Raw genomic sequence first — 23,003 nt, 5'->3', positions numbered from 1 at the left:
CTCTCCAGGCCGCTGTCGTAAAGCGTCCTCAGTGAGGAGCGAGCCCTCGCCTCCATCTCCGTGAAGGCCACGCGGTCCGCGGCAAGAACCAGGGCCTTGTCGTCCATCTTAGCCTTCCTCGCCCCAACTCCTGCTCCAGCGCGCCTAGGCGGTCGCGGCGTTTCTTGAGCTTGACCTCCCTCTCCTCGAGAGCCGCCTCACGAGCCTTCACGCCTTCTTCCTGCTCTAGGCGAAGGCGGACCTCTTTCGCGAGCTGGTCTCGTAGGCCCTGCAACTCGTCGTCCAGTGCCTTGCAGCGACCGCGGACGTCGACCACCTCCCCCAGGGCTGCGTCACGAGCAGCCTTCACCTCAAGGACGGCCTGCTTCTCCTCGTCACATGCCGTCGAGGCCTAGACTAGCGCCGCCCGAATCGAAGCGTCGGAGCGAACCCATCCTGAAGCCAGCTCCAAGCGCCCGGCCACCAAGCGGGGGTCGGCGGCAAGAAGATCCTGCCGTAGTCGGTCCAGCTAGCAACAGCACGATCCAGAATGGCAGAAGGAGTCGGAGAGACAGCAGCCGATGGAGTAGGAGGAGAAGGCGGCAGCGTGGCCGCAGCATCCTGAGGCGGAGTCTGCCATGCCCCGACAGCTGTGGTGGCGGCGGCAGGCGAGAGCACCTCGGGAGCTACTTGGGCCGTGGGGGCTGAGCTCGCCCCAGCCGGCTCAGCCAGGCCTCGGGAGGAAGACCGGGCAGGAGAAGCCTGTGCGTCGCGGTCACCCTCCTTCGCGGGCAGGAGCGTTGCCACGGATGGAACCTCAGGAGCTCCCCTCTGCTTCTTTGCTGCGGGCGCCAGCCTGTCCAAGAGATGCGGACATCAAGCCTCAGAAGCAGAATAAGAAGTAAAGACAAGAATCGGACACTTACAGGTCATCGCCAGTGAGCTCGAGCGGCCTCCGGCCAAATTTGAAGCTTGAAAGCCGGCTGGAAGGGTCAACCTCGGGAAGCTTGGAAGCAGAAGGTGCGGTCTGCCCCGGGGCTGGGGCAGGCCCGCGGGAGATCCGCCCGGTCCTGTCCTTCTTCGGGATCGGGGGCAAGCTCCCGCCGTCCTGCTCGTCGTCATCCTCGTCATCATCGCTCGGAGAGAGGCGGAGAACGCGGGACCTGCGCCGGGGGAGGGGAGCCCTCGACTCTCCGTCGGTCGCCTTGGAGTCAGGCCCTCTTTCCCGCTCCCCTCCTTCCTCCTCTTCGCCGAAGTCGTCGGAGGGCACGTCCACCGGTTCGTCGGGAGTTTCCGTGGGCACGAGCCCATCCCCGTTGAAGGCGGGCGTGGACTCCACCACCTGCTCCCAGTCGTCATGGAGAAACAAGGGCGTAGGAGCACCCTCCAACCTCGCCACATCGCCCCCGACGAGAGATTGGAGGACCGCAGCCAGATCTCCGTCGACTAAGGCCGCGGGGCTCGGATGGGGCCTCCACATCGGAAGTGAGTACTGCCGAAGCGGAGCCAGCTGGTGCTCCAGGAATTCCCTCAGCAGCGACGCGCCGGTCAGCTTCACCGCCACCATATTGGCCGGCCTCAGATCCGCGTCCATCTTCTCCAACAACAGCTTCGCGCGGGGGTCCATGAGCTCCGCTCGACCCCAATCGCTAGAGCTCGTGGGCTGCTCCGTTGGCAAGATCAGCCGAGGGTGGATGCGCGCAGCATCCACCAAGACCCACTTGCTCCTGAAGCCCTCAATCCTTTAAACGGGGTTCGAAATGGCAATGGCGGCACCGTACGCGACGAAGCTCGCGCACGCGGAAGCAGTACCGCGAGAGGTCCGGAGGTAGAAGTAGTGGCGCAGCAAGGCCCCTGAGGGCTGCACCCCTACGTGAGCCTCGCAGTAATAGGCGAAGATTGCCAAGAGAAGGACGGAGTTGCGGTGGAGATGCAGAGCCTGTAGCTTGTAATGGCGGAGGACAGAGAAGAAGCACTCGGAGAAGGGAGGCACCAGGCCAGCAGCAATGGCACTTACGAAGAACGGATAGAAGGTGCTCCCTTGACCCTCAGGGATGGCGGAGCCGGCCTTGAACACCTTCGCCCCGTCGATGCCCCGCGCTGCCGCCATCCGCCGCAACCGGGCAAGGCTCGCCTCCGACACGTTCAGCGAGTCTAGGGCGAGCGAGTACCAAGCTACGGCCGGGGACTGACGAGGCGCCATGGCTTCCCAGGTCACGCGGTCGGAGTAGATCTGGAAACTTTGGAGGAAGGAAGGAGAGGCGCAAGAAAGGGGATCTGAGCAGCAACCGGAGAAAGCAAAAAGCAAAGCCTAGGCAGATGATGTTCCTCTATCAACTCGCACGGTTGCTAAGGCGCTCGCGTCTAATCAACCGCCACGCGGCGCCCAAGGCCGCAGGCTGTTGGGGCCCGCGGCACTTCGCTCTTGCCCTTCCGCCTCCCTGCACGGCCAAGTCCGGGCGCGCCTTGGGCACGGGGGCTACTTTCGGCGTTCTGGGAACGGGGGTCCCCAGACTTGCCTGCCTATGGCTTGCGGCGTGGCTCAAAAGGGGGACCAGCGCGGCCCATCTTCACCAACACAAACCCAAGACCCTCGCAAGGGGCCAAACCTCGCGGGGCGGATGACGCGGAGCTTCCTCAGGCACGGCCTCGTCAGGCTAGCTCACGAGGAGGCGGAGAGACCAAGGCGGGGTACCTCACGAGGTGCCCATGACGCAAGCCATGACGACCAAGGGCGCCAGGCGGGTGCCATCCCGCGCAGTGTCCTCCTTTCCTCTTTGGTGCAAAGGGGGCAAGCGCAGCCATGGAGTACCGAGGCATCAGGCAAAGGTTGCCATTTTGGTGCAAAGAGACCAAGACCAGGGGGACTACGAGAAGGAGGTCACCGTGGAGCCCAAGACGGCGTCATCACCAGAGCTTTGCGCAGGCGAAGACTACTTTTGTCAGGATAGCTAGTACTAGTTGTCCCCTTTCAAATTAGCCCGCTATTGTTGGCTCCCTTCCCGCTCGATATTTGGGAAGAGGACCAGGGCCTCTATAGATAGGACCAGCCACCCACATAGCACAAGAAGAACAACAACGACAAGAACAACAACAACAACAATGACAACGACGACGACCACTCGAACACATAGAGAGAAGACAGAGGGCAAAAAGAGAGAGAGAGAGAGGGAGAGAGACGGGTGACTGAGCTCCTCCCAGCAGTTCATCGCCCCAGCCAAGAACAGACCCTCGCGAGGCTGTTCTTCCTTGTATTGTTCATCATCATCATCAGCCCAAGAGGCAATCCACCACACCACACACTGGAGTAGGGTATTACACCACAACGGTGGCCCGAACCAGTATAAACCCTGTGTCTCTTGTGTTGTTCTTTCCTGAGTTTAGATCATAGCAAGGCGGAGGGGTGCAGGTAGGTAGGAGACGAAAGCTCCACGCGCACCCCAGTGTTCGAACCTCAAGGGTCTGCCGGAACCCGAAATCCGACACCGGATGTCGAAGCGAAAAGGTCTGCCATGACAATTGTTTTACTATCTGGCTAGGGACTAATACGTCCATTTTGCATCATGCTTTTATATTGATATTTATTGCATTATGGGTTGTTACTACACATTATGTCACAATACTTATGCCTTTTCTCTCTTATTTTACAAGGCTTACATGAAGAGGGAGAATGCTGCCAACTGGAATTCTGGGCTGGAAAAGAAGCAAATATTACAGACCTATTCTGCACAACTCCAAAAGTCCTGAAACTTCACGGGAGCACGTTTTGGAATATATAAAAAATAATGGCGAAAGAATTAACCAGAGGGGGCCCATACCCTGGCCACGAGAGTGGGGGCGTGCCCCCTGTCCCATGGGCCCCCTGACAGGCCTCCGATGCCCATATTCTGCTATACGAAACTCCGCCGCCACGAGGCGGAACCAATCTAGGGCTCCGGCGGAGCTATTCTATCGGGGAAACATCCCTCCGGAAGGGGGAAATCATCACCATTGTCATCACCATCGATCCTCTCACCGGGAGGTGGTCAATCTCCATCAACATCTTCGCCAGCACCATCTCATCTCAAACCTAGTTCATCTCTTGTATCCAATCTTTGTCTCAAACCCTCAGAATGGTACCTGTGAGTTACTAGTAGTGTTGATTACTTCTTGTAGTTGATGCTAGTTGGTTTATTCGGTGGAAGATCATATGTCCAGATCCTTTATGCATATTAATGCCCCTCTGATTATGAACATGAATATAATTTGTGAGTAGTTACGTTTGTTCCTAAGGACATGGGAGAAGTCTTGCTATAAGTAGTCATGTGAATTTGGTATTCGTTCGATATTTTGATGAGATGTATGTTGTCTCTCCTCTAGTGGTGTCATGTGAACGTCAACTACATGACGCTTCACCATTGTTTGGGCCTAGGGGAAGGAATTGGTAAGTAATAAGTAGATGATGGGTTGCTAGAGTGACAGAAGCTTAAACCCTAGTTTATGAGTTGCATCATAAGGGGCTGATTTGGATCCATATGTTTCATGCTATGGTTAGGTTTACCTTAATACTTCTTTTCTAGTTGCGGATGCTTGGAAGAGGGGTTAATCATAAGTGGGATGCTTGTCCAAGGTAGTGCAGTACCCAAGCACCGGTCCACCCACATATCAAATTATCATAGTACCGAACGTGAATCATATGAACGTGATGAAAAATAGCTTGACGATAATTCCCATGTGTCCACGGGAGCGTTTTCCTTTATATAAGAGTTTGTCCAGGCTTGTCATTTTCTACAAAAAGGATTGGGCCATCTTGCTGCACCTTATTTACTTTTATTACTTGTTACCCGTTACAGATTACCTTATCACAAAACTATCTGTTACCGATAATTTCAGTCCTTGCAGAGAATACCTTACTGAAAACTGCTTATCACTTCCTTCTGCTCCTCGTTGGGTTCGACACTCTTACTTATCGAAAGGACTTAGATAGATCCCATATACTTGTGGGTCATCAAGACTCTTTTCTGGCATTGTTGCCAGGGAGTGAAGCGCCTTTGGTAGGTGGAATTTGGTAAGGAAAATTTTATATAGTGTGCTGAAATTTACTGTCACTTGTTACTATGGAACATAATCCTTTGAGGGGCTTGTTCGGGGTATCTTCACCCCGACCAGTAGAGCAAAGAGTTTCTCCTCAACCTACTAAACCTACTAAAAATGTTTACTTTGAAATTCCTTCGGGTATGATAGAGAAACTGCTAGCTAATCATTTCACAGGTGATGGAACATTACATTCCGATTTGCACATAATCTATGTGGATGAAGTTTGTGGATTATTTAAGCATGCAGGTATACCCAAGGATGTTATCAAGAAGAAGGACTTCCCTTTATATTTTAAGGGAAAGGCATTGACATGGTTTAGGCTATGTGATGATATGGGATCATGGAACTACAACCGATCGAAATTTGAATTTCATCAGAAGTTTTATCCTATGCATCTGGTCCATCTTGATAGTAACTATATATATAATTTGTGTCCTCGTGAAGGATAAAGCATCGCTCAAGCTTGGGGGAGGCTTAAGTCAATGTTATATTCATGCCCCAATCATGAGCTCTCAAGAGAAATTATTATTCAAAAAATTTATGCTCGGCTTTCTCTCAACAATCGCTCCATGCTTGATACTTCTTCTACTGGCTCTTTTATGATGAAGACTCTTGAATTCAAATGGGATTTATTGGAAATAATTAAATGCAACTCTGAAGATTGGGATCTCGACGAAGGTAAAGAGTCAAGTATAACACCTAAGTTTGATTGTGTTAAATCTTTTATGGACACCGATGTTTTCCATGAATTTAGCACTAAATATGGACTTGACTCTGAGATAGTAGCTTCTTTCTGTGAATCCTTTGCTACTCAAGTTGATCTCCCTAAGGAGAAGTGGTTTAAATATAATCCTCCCATTGAAGCAAATGTAGTTGCACCTATTAAAGTTGAATAAAAGACTATCACTTATAATGTTGATCTTGTTGTTCCTACTGCTTATATTGAGAAACCACCTTTCCTTGTTAGAATAAAGGATCATCCTAAAGCTTCAACTGTGGTTCGTAAGAGTAATACTAAAACACCTACACCCCCTGAGAAAATTAAAGTTGAACCTAGTATAGCTATGGTTAAAGATCTCTTGGCAGATAATATCGATGGGCATGTTATTTACTTCTGTGATGAAGCTGCTAGAATTGCTAGACCTGACACTAAAAATAAACATAGACCTGTTGTAGGCATGCCTATTATTTCTGTTAAAATAGGAGATCATTGCTATCATGGCTTATGTGATATGGGTGCTAGTGCAAGTGCAATACCTCATTCCTTATACAAAGAAATTATGCATGATATTGCACCTGCTGAGATTGAAGAGATAGATGTTACAATTAAGCTTGTCAATAGAGACACTATTTCACCAGTTGGGATTATTAGAGATGTTGAAGTCTTGTGTGGCAAAGCTAAGTATCCTGTTGATTTTCTTGTTCTTGGTTCCCCACAAGATAACTTTTGTCCCATTATATTTGGTAGACCCTTCTTGAATACTGTTAATGCTAGGATAGATTGCAAAAAGGATGTGGTTACTATTGGTTTGGGGGATATGTCTCATGAGTTTAATTTTGCTAAATTTCATAGACAACCCCATGATAAAGAATTTCCTAGTAAAGATGAAATTATTGGTCTTGCTTCTATTACCGTGCCTCCTAATGATCCTTTAGATCAATATTTGCTCGACCATGAAAATGATATGTTTATGAATGAAAGAAGGGAAATAGTTGAAGTATTCTTTAAACAGGGACCTATTTTGAAACACAACTTGCGTGTTGAAATTCTAGGGGATCCTCCTCCACCCAAGGGTGATCCCGTGTTTGAGCTTAAACCTTTACCTGATACTCTTAAATATGCTTATCTTGATGAGAAAAAGATATATCATGTTATTATTAGTGCTAACCTTTCAGAGCATGAAGATAAGAAATTATTGAAAACTCTGAAGAAGCGCCGTGCTGCTATTGGATATACTCTTGATGATCTTAAGGGCATTAGTCCCACTCTATGCCAACACAAAATAAAATTGGCGAAAGACGCTAAACCGGTTGTTGATCACCAACGACGGTTAAATCCTAAGATGAAAGAAGTGGTAAGAAAAGAAATACTAAAGCTTCTGGAGGCAGCTATAATTTATCCCGTTGCTGATAGTCAGTGGGTAAGTCATGTCCATTGTGTCCCTAAGAAGGGAGGTATTACTATTGTTCCTAATGATAAAGATGAATTGATCCCACAAAGAATTGTTACAGGTTATAGAATGGCAATTGATATCCGCAAACTAAATAAAGCTACTAAAAAGGATCATTACCCTTTACCTTTTATTGATCAAATGCTAGAAATATTATCCAAACATACACATTTTTGCTTTCTAGATGGTTATTCTGGCTTCTCTCAAATACCTGTGTCAAAAGAGGATCAAGAAAAGACCACTTTTACCTGTCCTTTCGGTACCTTTGCTTATAGACGTATGCCTTTTGGTTTATGCAATGCACCTGCTACCTTTCAAAGATGTATGACTGCTATATTCTCCGGCTTTTGTGAAAATATTGTTGAGGTTTTCATGGATGATTTATCCGTTTATGGAACTTCTTTTGTTGATTGCTTAAGCAACCTTGATCGAGTTTTGGAGAGATGTGAATAAACTAATCTTGTCTTGAATAGGGAGAAGTGCCACTTTATGGTTAATGAAGTTATTGTCTTGGGGCATAAAATTTCTGAAAGAGGTATTGAAGTTGATAAAGCTGCTATTAAATATCTTATGGAAAAGAAAGATACTAAACCTAGACTTATTAGATGGGTTCTCTTGCTACAAGAATTTTGATTTGTATATTATTGATAGAAAGGGAGCAGAGAACCCTATTGCAGACAATCTGTCTAGGTTAGAGAATGTTCTTGATGACCCACTACCTATTGATGATAGCTTTCCTGATGAACAATTAGCTGTCATAAATTCTTCTCGTACTGCTCCATGGTATGCTGATTATGCTAATTACATTGTTGCTAATTTTATACCGCCTAGTTTCATATACCAACAAAAGAAAAAGTTCTTCTATGATTTAAGACATTACTTCTGGGATGACCCACATCTTTATAAAGAAAGAGTATATGGTGTTATTAGACGTTGTGTACCTGAGCATGAACAGGAACAGATCCTACGCATGTGTCACTCCGAGGCTTATGGAGGACACCACGCTGGAGATAGAACAACACATAAGGTATTGCCATCCGGTTTTTATTGGCCTACTCTCTTCAACGATGCCCATAAGTTTGTCTTGTCTTGTGATGAATGTCAAAGAATTGGTAATATTAGTAGATGTCAAGAAATTCCTATGAATTATTCACTTGTTATTGAACCATTTGTTGTTTGGGGCTTTGATTATATTGGACCGTTTCCTTCTTCTAATGGGTATACACATATTTTAGTTGCTGTTGATTACGTTACTAAGTGGGTAGAAGCTATTCCAACTAGTAGTGCTGATCATAACACCTCTATTAAGATGCTTAAAGAAGTTATTTTTCCGAGGTTTGGACTCCCTAGATACTTAATGACTGATGGTGGTTCACATTGTATTCATGGTGCTTTTCGTAAGATGCTTGCTAAGTATGATGTTAATCATAGAATTGCATCTCCGTATCACCCGCAGTCTAGTGGTCAAGTAGAACTTAGTAATAGAGAGATTAAGTTAATTTTGCAAAAGACTGTTAAAAGATCTAGAAAGAATCGGTCCAAGAAACTTGATGATGCATTATGGGCTTATAGAACTGCGTATAAAAATCCTATGGGTATATCTCCGTATAAAATGGTTTATGGAAAAGCATGTCACTTACCTCTCGAACTAGAACCTAAGGCATATTGGGCCATTAAAGAGCTCAATTATGACTTCTAACTTGCTGGTGAGAAGAGACTATTTGACATTAGCTCACTTGATGAGTGGAGAACCCAGGCCTATGAGAATGCCAAACTGTTTAAAGAAAAAGTTAAAAGATGGCATGACAAAAGGATACAAAAGCGTGAGTTCAATGTAGGTGATTATGTTTTGCTATACAACTCTTGTTTAAGATTTTTTGCATGGAAACTCCTCTCTAAATGGGAAGGGCCTTACGTTATCGAGGAGGTCTATCGTTCCGGTGCCATAAAAATCAACAACTTCGAATGCACAAATCCGAAGGTGGTGAACGGTCAAAGAATCAAACATTATATCTCAGGTAATCCAATAAATGTTGAAAGTAATGTTATTGAAACCGTAACCCCGGAGGAATATATAAGGGACACTTTCCAGAACGTTTCAGACTCCGAAAAGTAAGAGGTATGTGGTACGGTAAGTAAACCGACTCCAAAATAGTTCTAATAGCATTTTTTCTCCGTTTTGGAATATTTAAGAAAATAGGAAAATAAGAAGTAGTCCGGGAAGGACACGAGGCTTCCACGAGGGTGGAGGGCGCGCCCTACCCCCCTGGGCGCGCCCCTGCCTCGTGTGCTCTCCGGACTCCGTTTTCTTGCACGATACTTCTTTCGGTCGGTAAAAATTCACTATATATTCTCCCGAAGGTTTTGACCACCATACCACGCAAATATCCTCTGTTTTTGTTTCGAGTTGTTTCTGCAACAGATCCAGAGCAAGATGTCTTCTCAAGAGTCAGTCAGGGAGAGTCGGGTGTCTCATCCGATACCGGGGCCAAGAGCAAACAGCGATGCTGACCACTTTGGGCCATCAACTAAGGAAGAGATGGAGGTCGACTTAAAAAGGATAGATGCCATGGAGGAGGATCAAGAAGTTACTTCTCGTTTACGAGCCGGATTCATGATGGGGGAACTCCGGAGCTCAGCTATTCCAAACTCGGTCATCCTTCCAATGTTAGATTTCTTTCTTATGAAAATATGAAAAAGACTGTTACTTGTTCTCCCGCAGCTATGCAACATCCTTGGGTGAAAGGAGCTTTAGTTGTCACGGGCAAGCTCCATAAGGAAATAATGGACCTCAAGCAGCAAGTCAATAAGCTCGAGGAAGAGAATCATATCCTGAGGCGCATCATCGCCAAGAGTATCACATCACCACCCCCGAAGAAAGAGACATAAACACAAGGGTATGGGCACTCCCCTTGGCAACTGCCAAGATTGGGGGGAGTGCCCCGGTATCGTATCACCATCACACTTTTATCTTTACCATTTTTCTTAGTTCGATCCTTTTGGTTATATCTTGATCTAGTAGAATAAAGTTTTAGTATGTGTCGGCGTTCTGGGAACGGGGCTCCCCAGACTTGCCTGCCTGCGGCCTGCGGCATGGCTCAAAGGAGGCCGAGCATGGCCCATCTTCATCAACACAAGACTCAAGACCCTTGCGAGGGGCCAAGCCTCGCGAGGCGGACGACACGGAGCTTCCTCAGGCACGGCCTCGTCAGGCTGGCTCGCGAGGAGGCGGAGAGATCAAGGCGGGGTACCTCGCGAGGTGCCCGTGACATTGTTGGCTCAGGGCGCCAGGCGGGTGCCAGCGCGCGCAGCGTCCTTCTTTCCTCTTTGGTGCAAAGGGGGCAAGCGCAGCCGCGGAGTACCGAGGCATCAGGCAAAGGTTGCCATTTTGGTGCAACGAGACCAAGACTAGGAGGACTACGAGACTGCGGGCTCCGCCGTGGACAAATTCACCAAGTGGGCTAAAGTGGAGGCTGTCCGCGCCATCCCTGCGGGCTCCGCGGTCAAGTTCATCAAGGGCATCGCAAGCCGGTTCGGGGTGCCGAATCACATCATCATAGACAACGGTTCGCAGTTCACCAGTAACCTCTTCAAAACATACTGTGCTAACCTTGGAATGCAGATATGCTACGCCTCAGTGGCGCACCCCCGAAGCAACGGCCAGGCCGAGCGAGCCAACGCGGAGGTCCTGAGGGGCCTCAAGACTAGGACGTTCAAGAAGAAGCTGGAGGCCTGTGGCAGAGGTTGGTACGACGAGCTTCAGTCCGTGATGTGGTCCATCCGCACCACCACGACCAAACCGATTGGAGAGACCCCATTCTTCGTGGTCTACGGAGCGGAAGCGGTCCTCCCTCATGAGGTCAGACGTTGCTCCGCGCGGGTCCTGGTGTTCGACGAGGCGCAGCAGGACGCCATGCGGGGGATGGACCTCGTGTTGGGGGAGGAACGTCGTCGGGAGGCCGCGCTGCGAGTGGCGAGGTATCAGCAAGCGCTGCGGCGATATCACTACCGCAACATCCGCCCCAGGACTCTTGAGGTAGGAGACCTCGTGCTCAGGCGGGTCCTCTCCAGGGAGGGACTGCACAAGCTCTCTCCCATGTGGGAGGGCCCGTTCAAGGTTGTTCATGTTTCCAGGCCAGGCTCCGCGCGCTTGGAGACTCAGGAGGGAGTGCCGGTCCAGAATGCATGGAACATCCAGCACCTCCGGAGGATCTACCCCTGAAAAGGCCCAGAGCCTGTGAAGCAAGGCGAGTGCCTGTGAAGCTATCGTGTTTTGGGAAAGGCCCAGAGCCTGTGAAGCAAGGCGAGTGCCTGTGAAGCTATCGCGTTTTGGGAAAGGCCCAGAGCCTATGAAGCAAGGCGAGTGCCTCTGAAGCTATCGCGTTTTGGGAAAGGCCCAGAGCCTGTGAAGCAAGGTGAGTGCCTTTGAAGCTATCACGTTTTGGGAAAGGCCCAGAGCCTGTGAAGCAAGGGGAGTGCCTGTGAAGCTATCGCGTTTTGGGAAAGGCCCAGAGCCTGTGAAGCAAGGCGAGTGCCTGTGAAGCTATCGCGTTTTGGGAAAGGCCCAGAGCCTGTGAAGCAAGGCGAGTGCCTGTGAAGCTATCGCCTTTTGGGAAAGGCCCAGAGCCTGTGAAGCAAGGCGAGTGCCTGTGATGCTGTCGCGTTTTGGAAAAGGCCCGGAGCCTGTGAAGAAGGCCAATGCCTGTGAAGCTCGCCGCCCGTGACACTCTCACGTAATAATGAGTTGGGGCTGTACACGCCCCGGAGTCTCAGGAGCGCCGGCCTCAGGCCCTGGGGCTCCCTCCCACACACAGTGGCAGCACTTAGCTCCGCGCTGGTGAGAAGACGTCGAAGACTAGATTAGGTGCCGGACGCGGCTTTTCATTTGCTTTCCGCAGTTGGCTTGTTCCTTCTCGTTTGAAGTTTTATTGAAGTTGTTGCCGTCTTTGGCTTGTGGTTCTTCGGATTTTCGCTCTCCTGCCTCGATTTCTCTTGCGCAAGGCCTCGCGAGGGGGGCAGCTGAGCGCCCTCGCGAGCGTTCCTATCCTAGTTGTTCAAAGAGTTCGTGACCTGGGCCCCTTACAGGAGCACCCCTCCAGTCCGTGCCCCACGGGCATCACGACACAAACAAAGGGCCTGGGTCGGTCGCCCCCCCCCCCCACACGGCCGGGGTCGGGAACTATCCACGCTCAGGCACATAGCCGGAAGGAACGGTAACGAAAGAAAAATGATGATTAACAGCAATAACCCAAACACGCCCCCGCGGGGCTCTGCACTATTGTCTTCGTTACACAGGAAAAGGGGGAAAGGACGAACAAATCCGGTGCGGCTCGCCTCACACCGGCCCGCGAGGAAGGCACGAGCTGCCTCCGGAGCTCAGGCGGACTCCCTCTCGCGCCTCACCAGGGCGCGGCGGCGTGGGGGCTGATCGCGGCCGCCGCTGGAGGAGTCGCCGTCTGAAGAACCAGAGAAGCTTGAGGAACTCCGAGCGCCGCCAGCCGCGCGAGCGCTGCTCCCTCCATCATCACCGGAGCTGGGTTCCCGGCCGTGGTCGCCACCCTCCGGGAAGCACCCCGCGCGGCGACCATCTCCCCGAAACACCCTCACGTAGAGGGTGGCGTCGCCGTCGAACTTGAAGTGTAGGGTGCACCGGCGGTCCATGCCACGCGCACGGGCAAACATCTGCCAACCGCGGGCCAGGGATAGGCTCCCAGCCACGGAGACCTCCAGGGAGACCCATGAGGCCCGGCTGCAGCAGCCGTCGGCCTGGAGCCAGAGGCCGCCCGGGGCGCCGGCCGGGAGCTCGCCCAGGAGGAAGCGAGGAAGCGGGAGCCGGGTGCTGGCCGGCTCCGCCGACCACACGACGAACTCCGGCAGCACTTCAACAGCACGAATGCACGGCCTGGGGGGACGTACGGCCGGAGCGCACCCCCCGGCTGCAGCAACCCGCCGGTCGCCGTGCCGAAGATCACCACCATGGCCGCGGGGAGCCACCGCGGTAGCCATAGGATGCTTGCGAGGGCGCCCTCTGCCGCGCTTCGGTGGGGGAGAGGCGGGCTCAACCCGGCAAGCCTTCCCTTCTCGGCGGCCGAGAATCTCTTTGACGGGGCCATGAAGAAGAAGGAGAAGCAAGGAGGAATGGACTGGAAGGGCACGCGCAGCCCCGTACTTATAGCCGGCGAAGTCCAACCGCCGGCCTCCACGATCACAGGTAATCATGAGACGATCTGCATGCAGGGACTTGTCCAACTCGTGCGATCACCGAGGCGTCATGGGGAAGTGGAGACGCCCACGTCCCATCAACCGCCACGCGGCGCCCAAGGCCGCAGGCTGTTTGGTCCCGCGGCGCTTCGCCCTCGCCCTTTCGCCTCTCGACACGGCCAAGTCCGGGCGCACCTTGGGCCCGGGGGCTACTGTCGGCGTTCTGGGAATGGGGGTCCCCAGACTTGCCTGCCTGCGGCCTGCGGCGTGGCTGAAAGGAGGCCCAACATGGCCCATCTTCATCAACACAAGACTCAAGACCCTCGCGAGGGGCCAAGCCTCGCAAGGCGGACGACATGGAGCTTCCTCAGGCACGGCCTCGTCAGGCTGGCTCGCGAGGAGGCGGAGAGATCAAGGCGGGGTACCTCGCGAGGTGCCCGTGACGCAAGCCATGACGACTCAGGGCGCCAGGCGGGTGCCAGCGCGCGCAGCGTCCTTCTTTCCTCTTTGGTGCAAAGGGGGCAAGCGCAGCCGCGGAGTACCAAGGCATCAGGCAAAGGTTGCCATTTCGGTGCAACGAGACCAAGACTAGGAGGACTACGAGACGGAGGTCACCGTGGAGCCCAGGACGGTGTCATCACCAGAGCTTTGCGCAGGCGAAGACTGCTTTTGTCAGGATAGTTGATACTTGCTGTCCCCCTTAAAATTAGCCCGCCATTGTTGGCTCCCTTCCCGCTCGATATTTGGGAAGAGGACCAGGGCCACTATAAATAGAACCAGCCACCCACATAGCAAGGGGACGGTCGACTAGTGAGAGCAAAGCAGAGAGAGTGAGTGAGAGAGAGAAGGGTGACTGAACTCCTCCTAGCAGTTCATCGCCCCAGCCAAGAACAGACCCTCGCGAGGCTGTTCTTCCTTGTGTTGTTCATCATCATCAGCCCCAGGAGGCAATCCACCAACCACACACTGGAGTAGGGTATTACACCACAACGGTGGCCCGAACCAGTATAAATCTTGTGTCCCTTGTGCAGTTCCTTTAGTAGTTTAGATCTTTGCGAGACGGGGAGGTAGAAGGCGTAATCTCCGCGCGCACCCCAGTGTTTGAACCTTAAGGGTCTGCCAGAACCCGAAATCCGACAGTATGATCTAATTTTGTGTTTTGCTTTATGATCCTTCTATGTAATCGAGTCCGTGAGTTACATATAATGAAGATTACTTATGAGTCAAGGGCCTGATTATCTTGCCATGATCTGGAGGGAATAAAATAAAAGAGAAGAGAAAGCATAAAAAGAAATAAAGAGATCATATGGATCTTATGGAGAGTAATGACTTCACATATAAAGAGTATGATGAATAAAAGTTGTTGAGAGTTGACAAACATAGTTTTGGTCATCGTTGCAATTAATTGGAAGTAATAAAGAAAGAGAGATTTTCACATATAAATATACTATCTTGGACATCTTTTATGATTGTGAGCACTCATTAAAATATGACATGCTAAAAAGTTGATATTGGACAAGGAAGACACTGTAATGGGTTATGTTTTCTTACATCCGAAATAAATTATATTGTCTTGGATCGTCCAACATGTTGAGCTTGCCTTTCCCCCTCATGCTAGCCAAATTCTTTGCACCAAGTAGAGATACTACTTGTGCTTCCAAATATCCTTAAACCAGTTCTTCCATGAGAGTCCACCATATCTACCTATGGATTGAGTAAGATCCTAAGTTGTCATTGTTGCAAGCAATAAAAATTTCTCTCTAAATATGTATGATTTATTAGTGTGGAGAAAATAAGCTTTATACGATCTTGTGATGTGGAAGAAATAAAAGCGACGGACTGCATAATAAAGGTCCATATCACAAGTGGCAATATAAAGTGATGTTCTTTTGCATTAAGATTTTGTGTATCCAACCATAAAAGCACATGACATCCTCTGCTTCCCTCTGCGAAGGGCCTATGTTTTATTCTTGTCCAATACTTTATACAAGAGTCAGGGTGATCTTCACCTTTCCTTTTTACATTTTATCCTTTGGCAAGCACAATGTGTTGGAAAGATCCTAATATATATAGCTAATTGGATGTGAGTTTTCATGAACTATTATTGTTGACATTACCCTTGAGGTAAAAGGTTGGGAGGCAAAACTATAAGCCCTTATCTTTCTCTGTGTCCGACTAAAACTTCTTACCCATAAATATTGCGTGAGTTTTAGTCGGCTTCCGCTTACATGTGGACATATTTACAATCCGCTTACATGTGGGCATATGTTGCTGTTATAAGAATGATCATGATGCCCTCATGTCCGTATTCTATTTTATCGACACCTCTATCTCTAAACATGTGGACATATTTTTCATTATCGGCTTCCGCTTGAGGACGAGCGAGGTCTAAGCTTGCGGGAGTTGATACATCCATTTTGCATCATGCTTTTATATTGATATTTATTGCATTATGGGATGTTACTACACATTATGTCACAATAATTATGCCTTTTCTCTCTTATTTTACAAGGTTTACATGAAGAGGGAGAATGCCGACAGTTGGAATTCTAGGCTGGAAAAGGAGCAAATATTAGAGACCTATTCTGCACAACTCCAAAAGTCCTGAAACATCACGGGAGCACGTTTTGGAATATATAAAAAATACTGGCGAAAGAATTAACCAGAGGGGGCCCACACCCTGGCCACGAGAGCGGGGGCGCACCCTACCCCCTGGGTGCGCCCCCTGTCTCGTGGGCCCCCTGGCAGGCCTCTGGTGCCCATCTTCTGCTATATGAAGTCTTTCGTCCGAGAAAAAAAATCATAATAAATCTCAGGGGATGAAACTCCGCTGCCACGAGGCGGAACCTTGGCGGAACCAATCTAGGGCTCTGGCGGAGCTGTTCTGTCGGGGAAACATCCCTCCGGGAGGGGGAAATCATCACCATCGTCATCACAATCGGTCCTCTCATCGGGAGGGGGTCAATCTCCATCAACATCTTCACCAGCACCATCTCATCTCAAACACTAGTTCATCTCTTGTATCCAATCTTTGTCTCAAAACCTCAGATTGGTACCTGTGGGTTACTAGTAGTGTTGATTACTCCTTGTAATTGATGCTAGTTGGTTTATTCGTTGGAAGATCAAATGTTCAGATCCTTTATGAATATTAATACTCCTCTGATTATGAACATGAATATGATTTGTGAGTAGTTACATTTCTTCCTGAGGACATGGGAGAAGTCTTGCTATAAGTAGTCATGTGAATTTGGTATTCATTCAATATTTTGATTAGATGTATGTTGTCTCTCCTCTAGTGGTGTCATGTGAACGTAGACTACATGACACTTCACCATTGTTTGGGCCTAGGGGAAGGCATTGGGAAGTAATAAGTAGATGATGAGTTGCTAGACTGACAGAAGTTTAAACCCTAGTTTATGAGTTGCTTCGTAAGGGGCTGATTTGGATCCATATGTTTCATGCTATGGTTAGGTTAACCTTAATACTTCTTTTCTAGTTGCGGATGCTTGGAAGAGGGGTTAATCATAAGTGGGGTGCTTGTCCAAGGTAGTGCAGTACCCAAGCACCGGTCCACCCACATATCAAATTATCATAGTACCGAACGTGAATCATACATATGAACGTGATGAAAACTAGCTTGACGATAATTCCCATGTGTCCACGGGAGCGTTTTCCTTTATATAAGAGTTTGTCCAGGCTTGTCCTTTTCTACAAAAAGGATTGGGCCATATTTCTGTACCTTATTTACTTTTATTACTTGTTACCCATTACAGATTACCTTATCACAAAACTATCTGTTACCGATAATTTCAGTGCTTGCAGAGAATACCTTACTGCAAACTGCTTATCATTTCCTTCTGCCCCTTGTTGGTTTCGACACTCTTACTTATCGAAAGGACTACGATAGATCCCCTATACTTGTGGGTCATCAGGGACAAATTTGTCAATCGAAGTACATAGTCATTTAGACTCAAAAAATTCTTCCTCTTTGTCGTCTAACAGGCTCTCTAGCTTACAATCATGTTGGGAATATGTGCCGGCTACCTTTACTTGGTCGTATACCAAACTAACTGGAATTTCTTTTCCATATGACCCCTTAGGTTCGACCCGGGCCATATGATTCGGATCGATCTTGGTGTACCGTGTTTTTACCATGGCCCAAGCCTCTCGCGCACCCTTCGGCAGGCCGATATCTTCCATAATCGGAAGCACCGCCAAGATCCCTGGAATAGCTTCACAAGCTCCTCCATACTTCCTGGAGGAGAGGCGGACGGCCACAAAGCTTTGGCAATGCTCCGCATTGCTTGCCGAGCTCACTTGTGCAAATGGGACAGCTCTTACAGAAGGTCGCCTTGAGAGCCGGACAATTCCTCTTCGGAGTGGCCAGTCAGCATACCTGCAGACATCAATCTGTCAGATCATTTTTTCACTGAAATCCATAAAGGTGAGGTCAAAAACATACTGAATATGCCGCCTTATAGCCTCCTATTCTCCTTGACGGCGTCAGCTAGCTGGGCTCGAACATCTTTTAGTTCTTCGCCTAGCCAGGTATTAGAATACTGAAGCTTGTTCTTTTCATCCCTGACTCGCGTCAGCACATGTTCACCCGCCGCATGTTACCTTTTGGACTCTTGTTCACCAGCCTAGGTGACCTTCGGTTTCTCTCTCAGTTGTCGTACTGGTTCTGTCAACGGAAACACAACAGTATTAATATTACTGGTATATGATTATACTTTTTCTGATGGGGAGAAACATTACCAGGCGATGCCTCCTTGGATTTCTCCAATTCGGCGATAGCCGCAGTTAGCTGGGTCTGACACTTTTCCAACTCTTGAGACAGCAGGCTATTCTTCTCCGTAAGTGCCTGATTATACAATGATCCTTAAATCAGTTGTATCAACTGCTTCAAGTCTCGGGGGCTACTGGTATATGATTATCAAATCTACACTTACCGGCATATCTTTTAGATGCTGGTCCATGGCTCTGGCAAGTCCATCCCGAGGAGCTCGGATGTATGCATCGGCCGAGCTGAAGGCATTGAATGCCTCTTTTGAAAAGCCAGGGTCATGGTGAGCGGCCCTCTAGCGCTTATGACTCGTGGCGCTCTCCACTTCAGGGTTCATGATAGACATATCATCGGAATCCTCTACGGGAGGACAGTCCGGCACCACTCCCGTGTCAACCCCCATCCTTAGGGCAGGGTCTGGAACCTAACTAGTGGAGGCACGACCGGACGGATCCCCAGACATAGTCCGCGCTCTTCCTGATAAAACGCAGCGGATAATATCACAATTTGATGTTATGACCAGGAGGCATATTTAAAAAGAAAGCCATACATCTTTGATGAAGGTTCTGTCATATTGTCGTTCGCCTTTCTCTTTGAAGACGTGCTTGGCGCAGGCACTGCTCTGCTCGGAGATGCCTCTAGTGCATGTTGTGGCGTCGAGTGCCTCCCCTTTAGAGCATGAAATAGTGCGGTGGGTGAGACGTAATGAGGAAACTCTTTTGAAGAAGGTGTCTCTTGGTTACTTACATGTGAGGCAGGAAGGAGGCCGAGATAGTCGGCTACGATTGGCACAACTGTGGCATCATAGCTCGCCTGGTAGAATACTCCCTCCCTTCTCGAGCTCCACAAATATGTCTGGATCCTCTTCGAATCCGGGGTCAAGGTCCCGGTTGTGATCCTCTGGCTGTGGGGCGGGGTTATGGATCCCCTCGGTAACCTTCCGCCATTCTTGTTACAAATAGATGGGTTAATGTCCATTAAAAGTGATTCAGGGAGAAGATTGAGTAAAGTGGTGGGATTAGAGCTCACCCAGCTCGGAGGATTGTAAATGGAAAATCCATCTTGGCGTTTAAGACGAGCGAACTCCTCTTCCTTCCCATTGTACAGTTCGGCCAATATTTTGACCAAAACGGCGGGGGTGTCCGGACCCTTCCAACCGCAGCATGAGGCATCGTCCTCCCCATTATAGTGCCACACGGGAAGCCCTCGGTATTGGAGTGGCTGACCCCCCCCCCCCCCCCCCCCCCCCCCCCCCCCCGCACTATGGAAGTTTCCATCACCTCGATTTTTGATAATCTGGACTGGGTAAGTGTCTTTATCTTGCCCATCAATTGACAGACTTCCGCACTATCTTCCTCCTCGAGGCTCCGAGGCGCCAGCTTTGACGTTTCTTCAGCGGAGAATTTGAAAATTCGGGAAGGCCCATTCGAACTGGGTCAGGGAGAGCGACGTCCTCAATATAAAACCATTCTGAGGACCATTCTTGGGGCGCCTTCTTCGGTGTGCCAGACAGGTATCCGGTCCCAGCTATGCGCCATACTTCGGTGCCGCCCACCTCGAATATCGACCCTTCTCGGTTGCGAGGGATGAGGCAGAATAGCTTCCTCCACAGATCAAAGTGGGCCTTGCAGCCCAAGAAAAGCTCGCACAGGGTAACAAAACCCGTGATGTGCAGGATAGAGGCTGGCTTGAGGTTGTGCAGTTGGAGGCCGTGATACTCCAGGAGTCCGCGGAGGAAAGGGTGGATTGGAAACCCGACGCCTCTCAACAAATAAGATACGAAGCACACCCGTTCCCACCTAGTTGGATTGGGGAAATTTTCCGCCAGAACTTCACCTGTGAAGGAGGTCAATCCTACTCGAACAGGGACCAGATCCACGGGGGGGAGCAATCCCTGTGTTTGGAGCTTAACCAACTGCTCATGGGATACAGAGCATCTCTCCCAATCGCCTTTTTCGGAGCCGTGAGGGCGGGAGGAGGAACTAGGGACGCTAGCCATGTCGAATGGTTTCCTCTGGCAAAGACTCTGAGGATTTTCCACTGGGTGTGGAATGGATTTGAGATCCAATCCCTTTAAATAGAGGCCTTTCTTATGTGGCCGGAAGGGGGTTGTGCAAAAAACACCTCGACCTCTCGCATTCGCTCGACACATGGAAGCAGAAGGTGTGGAGGCATAGAAGCCGATGGGTGTGACATTAAATGGAGGACCGAATACGGCTCTTTAAGTCAGGTACTTTGAAGTGGTCGAAGGAGGAACCCGCCTTGCAATGCCGAAGACAAACTGCGCGCCGGTCACCTCGTCGTTGAAGCCTGGCTCAAGGGATACTGAGGGAGTCCTGGATTAAGGGGTCCTTGGGCATTTGGCCTGTGTGGTATGGGTCGGACTATTGGGCCATGAAGGTACAAGATAGAAGACTTCCTCCCATGTACGGATAGGACTCTCCTTTGCGTGTAAGGCAAGCTAGGCGGCCGGATGTACTATTTCCTCTCTATGTAACCGACTTTGTACAACCCTAGGCCCCTCTGTTGTCTATATAAACCGCAGGGTTTAGTCCGTAGGGGCAATCATAATCTGGCAGGCTAGACTTCTAGGGTTTAGCTATTACGATCTCGTGGTAAATCAACTCTTGTAACCCCCATACTCATCAATATCAATCAAGTAGGACGTAGGGTATTACCTCCATCAAGAGGGCCCGAACCTGGGTAAAACTTCATGTCCCCTGTCTCCTGTTACCATCAACGTTAGACGCACATTTCGGGACCCCCTACCCGAGATCCACCGGTTTTGACACCGACACATATGCGGCGAACGACAGAGGCGGAACTGCTAATCCAGCTCGAAAATTAACCGGTCTAGTGTAGTAGAGGCCATTGGCTTAATGGTCGATAATTTATGCGGTCTAACGAGTCCGCTTTGTACTTCTGCTGATGGCCGTGGTATACTCCTCGGAACAGATGGGGTGTTCCGTGTTTCCATTGATCGTTATGACGACACATGGGCCGGGCATCTTAAGCTTTAGATAGGTGTAGTGTGGGACCGCATTGAAACGAGTGAACGCGGTCCACCCGAGTAGTGCATGGTATCCACTGCAGAACAGAACAATATCAAAGATAAATGCTTCGCTTCGGGAGTTGCTCGGCGAACCGAAGACGACTTCCGGTGTGATTGAGCCCGTACAGTGAGCTTCTTCGCCAGGTATTACACCTTTGAAGGCGGTTGTGGTGGGCTTGATCCTTGAGGGATCAATGCCCATTTTGCGAACAGTGTCTTGATAGAGCAAATTAAGGCTATTGCCGCCGTCCTGAAGGACTCGTGTGAGATGGAATCAATCAATGATTGGGTCAAGGACCAAAGCTGTCGAACCCTTGTGACGGATACCTGTTGGGTGGTCATTGCGATCAAAAGTGATCAGACAGGCTGCCCATGGGTTAAATTTTGGTACAACCAGCTTTATGGTGTATTCATCTCGTGGTACGCGCTTGTGCTCCCTTGTAGGGATATGCGTCACAGATATCATGTTTACTATTTTTACTTTGGGGGGAAATTGCTTTTGTCCCCCGGTGTTTGGCTGACGAGTCTCCTCATCTTCGTTGTCACTAGGCGGCCCCTTCCCTTTGTGTTCAGCGTTGAGCTTGCCTGCTTGTTTGAAAACCCAACAATTTCTGTTGGTATGGTTGGCGGGTTTGTTAGGGTTGCCATGAATTTGACATGGCCGATCCAGTATCATGTCTAAACTGGATGGGCCATCTTTTTTTGCCTTGAATGGCTTCTTTCGTTGACTAGATTTGGAACCACTGAATCCGGTGTTGACCGCCGGGTCTTGGGTTCCTACATTATTGTTTTGACGCTTGTTTTTATTCCGTCGAGGCTTGCCATTGCCGTCCCTGACCTCAAAGGTACCAGGATCGCTGGTGCTATTATTTCAGCGGGCCAGCCAGCTGTCTTCTCCCGCTCAGAAGCGGGCCATCAGTGCGGTAAGAGATTCCATAGACTTTTGCTTTTCTTGGCCGAGGTGATGGGCCAGCCATTCATCTCGGATGCTATGTTTGAAAGCCGCTAGGGCTTCAGCATCCGTAGAGTTGATGATTTGGTTCTTTTTAATTAAGAACCTAGTCCAGAGCCTCCTGGTAGACTCTCTGGGCTGTTGGAGGATGTGACTGAGGTCATCGGCATCTGAAGGCCGGACATATGTACCTTGCAAGTTGTCGCAAAAGGCGTCTTCCAGGTCTTCCTAGGTGCCAATAGAGTTTTCTAGGAGGGTGTTTAACCAGTGTCGGGTTGGTCCCTTTAATTTTAGTGGGAGATATTTGATGGCATGAAGATCATCACCGCGGGCCATATGAATATGGAGAAGAAAATCCTCAATCCATACCGCGGGATCTATTGTTCCATCATACGATTCGATATTCATAGGTTTGAACCCTTCTGGGAATTCATGCTCCATTACTTCATCAGCGAATCAGAGGGGGTGTGCGGCGCCTCTATATTGGGCCAGGTCGCGATGTAGTTCGGATGGAGTCCGTCTGCAGCTTTCGGCCCGGGTGTGATTATGCTTGTCATGTTTGGCTTGATAACCGTCACCGCGCGTCGGGCACGCCCCCGCGATCTGTAGGTCAACCTGGCCAGACCTGCTCTATTCTTCCGGTCCTATCGTGGGTCATATGTGTGTCCCCAAGCTGTTATGTCTCTACCTTTAAGGCGAGGTAGTATGGGCTGGTGTTCGGCTTTAGTTGCCATTTTGTCCCAGCCACGAGGTGGTCGGTCAGCCGCATTACACACTGATGGTGTG

This window comes from Triticum urartu, chromosome 3 (assembly GCF_003073215.2).
Source record: "Triticum urartu cultivar G1812 chromosome 3, Tu2.1, whole genome shotgun sequence".
Lineage (NCBI taxonomy): Eukaryota > Viridiplantae > Streptophyta > Magnoliopsida > Poales > Poaceae > Triticum > Triticum urartu.
This window is presented reverse-complemented; position numbering follows the sequence as displayed.